Source organism: Apodemus sylvaticus, chromosome 6, assembly GCF_947179515.1.
Source record: "Apodemus sylvaticus chromosome 6, mApoSyl1.1, whole genome shotgun sequence".
Taxonomy (NCBI): domain Eukaryota; kingdom Metazoa; phylum Chordata; class Mammalia; order Rodentia; family Muridae; genus Apodemus; species Apodemus sylvaticus.
In genome coordinates, this window is record NC_067477.1 from 128,762,111 (window position 1) to 128,768,246 (window position 6,136).

The following is a 6,136-nucleotide window of genomic DNA, read 5'->3' on the forward strand; positions in this document are numbered from 1 at the left end:
ACTCTGGAAAACAATATTCTTTATTGTTCCTTATTTCTTTCTGTCCACTCAGGAATTAAATTGAGATTGCAGTGCCTGGAATAAGGAAATAAATAATTATAAATATTATTTTGCTTAGATTGACTTACATTAATGAAGGTTGATTTCAGACAGTGGCTGCCTATAAGCTGGAGTGGGAGAGGACCTGGTACCTGTCTGTCCAGGGACCTAGCAGCCTGGAAACAGGGGATTCAAGGGTACATGCCCAGTCTAAGGTCAAAAGCCTAGAAGCTCCTTGGAGACTCACTGGTCTGTGTGTGTGTGTGTGTGTGGTGGTGGTGGTACGGTGTGTGTGTGTGCATTGAAAGCCTAAATAGAATGGAGTCTATGATCATAAGCAGAGACTGTAGGAAGAATGGAGCTTGTGTGTACTGGCTGGCTTTTCCCTTACAATCTTACTTCACCCAGAACTACTACATCCTGTTGGTACTGCTCACATCCAGAGTAGGCTCTTCCCTTTCAAATGCTCTTCTGCATCTGAGTCTTTTTCAGGAATAACCTGCACAGACACTTCCATAAGCTTGTTTGACTGACTCCCATACCTCTTTTCCTCCTTGCTGTGACAAAATACCCAAGAGGAATAACCCATGCAAAGAAGGAATTGTTTTGGCTTCCTCTTTCATAGATTTCATCTTATAGTCCTTGTTGCCATTGATCCTGAGCTGTGGAGATCTTCACAGTAGGCCATTCATCTCTTGCTAGGTAAAAAGCAGAGAGCAAGACACGTACTTGGGACCACAGAGAACCAAGCTTTTAAGACACACCCTCTAGTGATCTATTTCATCTAATGAGGCTCCACCTTCTAAAAGTCCTTCAACTTCCAAATACTGCTTCCAACTAGTTATCACCATTCTCAACATGTGAGCCCGTGGAAGGACATTTCATATTAATCCATAATATTCTACCCTTGTCCCTAAAAGCCTCATGGCCAGATTTCAATGCAAACTATATTTAGTCCATATTCAAATACACATAATCTTAACATTTCCAACATCCTTTAGAAATACAACACTAGAGTCTCTACCAAGACTCAATGCAATCTTTTAGCTATGACCTCTGTAAAATTAAAATTTTAAAAAAGTCACTTCAATATATACATTCTTTTTTTTTCCAAAGGGAGAAACTGGGCTTAGAGAGAGGAATGGAACCAAATCAAGAACAAAGCCCAACAGGGAAAGCAATAAGCCCTGTGGCTCTGTGTCTGGCATCCAAAGCCATGGTGGCATCACCTCAGCTCCAAAGGGTTTGGGTATCCCCTCCACATGGACTTTTGTAGACCACATGGCCTCTTCTCTTGAGCTAGCTATACTCATTACCTGCAATTTTCCTTGGCATATAACCGACAGTCCTGACATCTCTGGTATCCTAGAGTCTCCCCTGGAAGATTAGTTTTTTCTCAGAATCTTAATGCACTGCCTGCTCTGGAAACCCCTACAGGAGTTCCAAACTTACCACACATTGATTAGCCTCCCTAGCTGTCCTTTGATATCTGTTTGGAAGCCTATATGACTCTGTAACCTTTGCACTCTGTGTGACTACAAAAGCAAGGCCACATGGATGAAGACAAGGTTGGCCATCAGCTTGAGCAGAAACGGGCTCCTTAGACCATGGTGGTAGCAGTCACTGAGTGGCTGAGCCAGGAACACACACTTCTCTAGTTATCACTGTATGTACATGGTACTCATGAGCTCTTCCCTCAAAGCAAAATATTTCAAATGAGTTACAACCTTTATATTTTTTGATATCATCAAAAAATGAGTGAAGCCTAGAATTAACTCTATTACTCCATGATATTCTGCCCTTGTCCCCAAAAGCTTCATGGCCGTATTTCAATGCAAAATATATTGAGTTCATTTTCGAATACCCATAATCTTAACATTTCCAACATTCTTTAGAAATGCAACTCTAGAGTCTCTACACATCTAACATAATTAGTGTGTTACATTATAATCTAATATAATTAATATGGATTAATTCTGGAGACATACTTGTGGAATCCTTCCTGTTGTTCCAGGCCAAAGCACATGGCTTCTTTCTTTTGGGAGTAATATCTTTAACAACTAAACCCTCATCTGCAACTTCAAATATGCTCCTCACGGTTGGGTGGGAGACTCATGTCCCAGCCCCTCTCAGGGCTGTAGTAAAACTTTTGGGGAGAAAAAAACCAGCCTTCCCTTTAAACTACAGAAAAGCTCTATTGTCACAGCAATCAGATTTGCATTCTCTATATGCTTCCTTTGAGGAATAGTGATCACATGGATGGCATACTGTGGGCATCCTCAGCAAGTGGACCAGGCACAATAGTCAAGATGCTGAACCTGTCACCAAGGAACATATCCACTACTTCGGTCATGTGCTGGCTATCTGGTAGATAAATGGCAGGCATGAGTGGTGTGAACTCTCTCTCTCTCTCTCTCTCTCTCTCTCTCTCTCTCTCTCTCTCTCTCTCTTTCTCTCTCTCCATCCTTCTTTCTCTTTTTTCTTTCCAGGAATTATTGAAGTGGAAATTTCTGGTTTCTTTGGAGAGTCAGTTGTGTCATATGATGGTTTTCTGGAAGCTGTCTTATGAGAGGATGTTTGCTGGGAACAGACACGTGGTGTTTTCCTGGAAGTTGTTCTATGAAAGGGCGGTGGTGTTTTGCTGGAGTGGAGGCTTGAGAAGTTGTGTAATGTTTAGAAAGAATATAAACACAACCCTGCAGAGAGTGAAAGGACGCTCTTGCATTGGTTCACCTTGCAACACTTCATTGGTCTTCGCGGATCTTTGCTGATCTTTGCTTGTCATGATTTCATAAAGAGAAAAGTGCCAAATAACTTCTCGTGGTATTCCAGGGCTTCTTGTTGGTTTGGCAGACTCATGCCGATTCAGAGGAACCTCACAGTTTCTTCTGGATCAAGCTACTGCTACTGATTTGTGTTTGGTGTTTTGGACTGGACTGCTTATATTCTGACAAAAAATATTGTAATCTATCCAAAGAACTACTTCTAGATAGAACTGCACTCCCCATTGTCTATTAACCTCTCTTTTCCCTTACCTCTGGTAGATGGGGTAGAAGGCAGGTTAAAGGGTTTAAGAACTCTTATTAAAGTAGGTTTTGAAAAATCTAAACCTACAAATTATGACCTAACTGGAAATTTCAAATGCAGGAAAATGAAAAGACAAAATGAAATCTACAACATGGACATTTTGACTGAAAACCTGCAGAATTTAATTTGTGTCAACATTTTCTGGATTACAAAAGAATTGATAGAGCTTGTGAAACAAGAGTGAGTCATGTCTGAAGAGGAAGTCATTTTTAGCATTCTGACAGGAGGATCTGGTTTACCAAAGTTAGAAAACTGTCGCTTTTGGTAAAAGGTGGCAACCAGGTTCCAGAGAAAAGGTCTTGGGTTGTTAGACAGGAGTCCTGAGTTCATGTCCCAAAATTTCCTTTGCCAAAGTATTTGGGTAAGTACCTCATATCTCTGATTTTCAGTTGTTGTTGTTGTTGTTTTATAAGGGAGGAATGATTTTTCTCAAGACAGGTTTCTCTGTGTAACCCAAAACTCACTTTATAGATCAGGGTGACCTCGAACTACTTGTAGATCTGCCTCTTGAGTGCTGGGATTAAAGGGGTGTGTCACCACGCCTAGCTTTCATGTCAACTTTCTTGATAGTGTGGGAGGCAAGATTCTATCAGCAACTTTGTGAGTTCTTTTGTGTGTTTGCAATTGCGTGTTGTATGTGTGAGTACTAGATAGTGTGTGTGAGTGTCATGTACATGTAGTACCCATAGGTTAGAGGTCAATGTCAACTGTCTTCCTCTATTTCCTTGCGGGGCTGGGTACCTGTGGAAGAGACTGGGGGAATGAGAGGGTGAATCCTTGGTCAGGTCTGGCGGCTGGAAATGCTAAGAGGCCTGTTCCATTGCTCCAGCATGGTGGGTTTAGATGAAAAGAGACAGCCCATGATTTTAAAGCTTTATTGTAGAAGAATAGAGTGAGAGAGGGGGAGATAGAGTGAAGAAAGCTGGTCATGGCCATGTGGAAAGAGGGGGAAAAGAATGGGGAAAGAGAAAGGTAAGAGGTGAGAGTGAGAGAGAGAGAGGGAGAGGGAGAGAAAAGAAAAGAGAAGAGGACAAGAGAGGCCAACAGCTCCTTTTATAGTGGGCCAGGCTACCTGGCTGTTGCCAGGCAACTGTGAGGCGGGGCAAACCTGGGTGTAGCCAGGTGACTGTGGAGGTGGAGTCCAGTCAGAATACTAGGGGCTTGGGGCATGGCCCTACATGACTGGTGGTCACAGAATTAGAGAGTTGAGGGCCTCGTGGTGTCAGCCTGGTGTCTGGAAGCATGGGCAAACAGCCTTCAGTCCCTCATGGGTTAAATCCACTGGGCCGCAGGGGTTCAAACCTAGCTCAACCAGAACATAGACTGTCTTTCATGGTCGGCATTTACTTCCCCCTTTTTTGAGACAAGGTCTTTTCCTGAGCCCAGGGCTTGCCATAGGGCTTGCCTGGCTGGCCTGCTTTCATGGGATCCTCCTGTTTTCCACTCCCAGCCTTGGGACCCACATCACCATGCCTGAATAAAGCATACACCCAGCCTCCATAGAAACCAGCATTTACTTCAGTGCAGTAGTTAAACGCAGTGTTTTCAGAAGTTAGATAAGACTTAGTCTCAGGCCGATATGCTCAGGTCAATAGCTGTGCGATTTTACAAAAATTCAATCTTTCCATTTTCCATTATTTTATCACCCTTAAAACTGCTCCAAGGGTAATAACTCCCCGCACAGACTGTCCTGGAGGTTAAACGCACTTGAACTGTCGATAAGTAGTAGCTGTTGTAGTTAGGCACATTCTTCCAAAATAATCAGACACCCAGGAAGGGAATCAAAGTCCCTCACAGCTTTACAGAGGACAGTTAAGTAAAATATTTGCATTCAGCTGTCTCAGCCTCATAAGCACCTTGTTCTGATGCAGGTCGAGCGTCCACGAAGAAACAAGTCCTATCAGCTCTTTGTCCACTCAAGGCTCACAGATCATTTCATTCAGTCACAGGGGGCATCACTGCCTGCCTTCTAGCTCTGGAGGGGCCTCGGCATCTTGGGATGTTTCTAGTGTTATATAGGGCTTGGGGTAGAAATAGCAAAAGTAGGCACAAACAGTATGTTCCTTACCAGCTCTCTATTTCTGGTGTTATGTGAACGTTTTATCAGCTTTGGAGCTCAGGAGCCTGTGATGTCTAACTTTGCCCTAACTTCAACCTTCATAGGACTCCTGTGTGATTCAGATAGATCTCTGCTAATACAGGCTCACTCGACCTCAGAGTGACCTTGTTGTTCACAAATTAAGAAAATTCTTCTCTCTCGTAAAAGAGTTTGTGTGCAGCCATTTGACACCAGTGAGGAAACAAAACAAGAACAAGAGAGTACCAGTTACACATGAAAAGATATTAAACCTAACTAAAATGGGCGGAGCCCTCCCAGCATGCCCAGCAGGGACTCACAGTCCTTATGTACAAGCATTAAATCATCCCAACAGTCACCTTAAATAGATTCTCTTTTAATCCCTGTTTAACTGGGGAGAAAACCGAGGGACAGACAGATTGAATGATTTGTTACCCAACTAGCTAACAGTGAGATTGGGATTTAATCTATTGCAGCGTGGCACCAGAACAAGACAGGTCAGCTATACTTGCTCAGTGGCACAAGATACATGTAATAGATTTTTATAGTTTTATTAAATATTGAACTCTGGAAAATTAAATCATAGCAGGCTGCAAATATAATTCAAACTTTTATTAAATGTCAGGATATTGGATCTTTGGATGCATTTTACTTCTGGGCAATGGACCAGGCTTGAAGCATATATTTAAGTATTTGCTGTCGTGATTTTGCATTGATTTACAATTGCAAACCAGATTACATGGCGGGGAAGATTAAATTACTGACACACTTTTGGGAGGAGACCTTTTGATCTTGGTGAAGAAGTTCAAATGTGACCTGGTAACTAGCAGGCCTCTTTGGCCTGGCTGTTTCTTTTAACTCACTGATGTGTTGTCTGATTTGGACCTTCCAAAAGGAGTGTGTGTGTGTGTGTGTGTGTGTGTGTGTTTATTC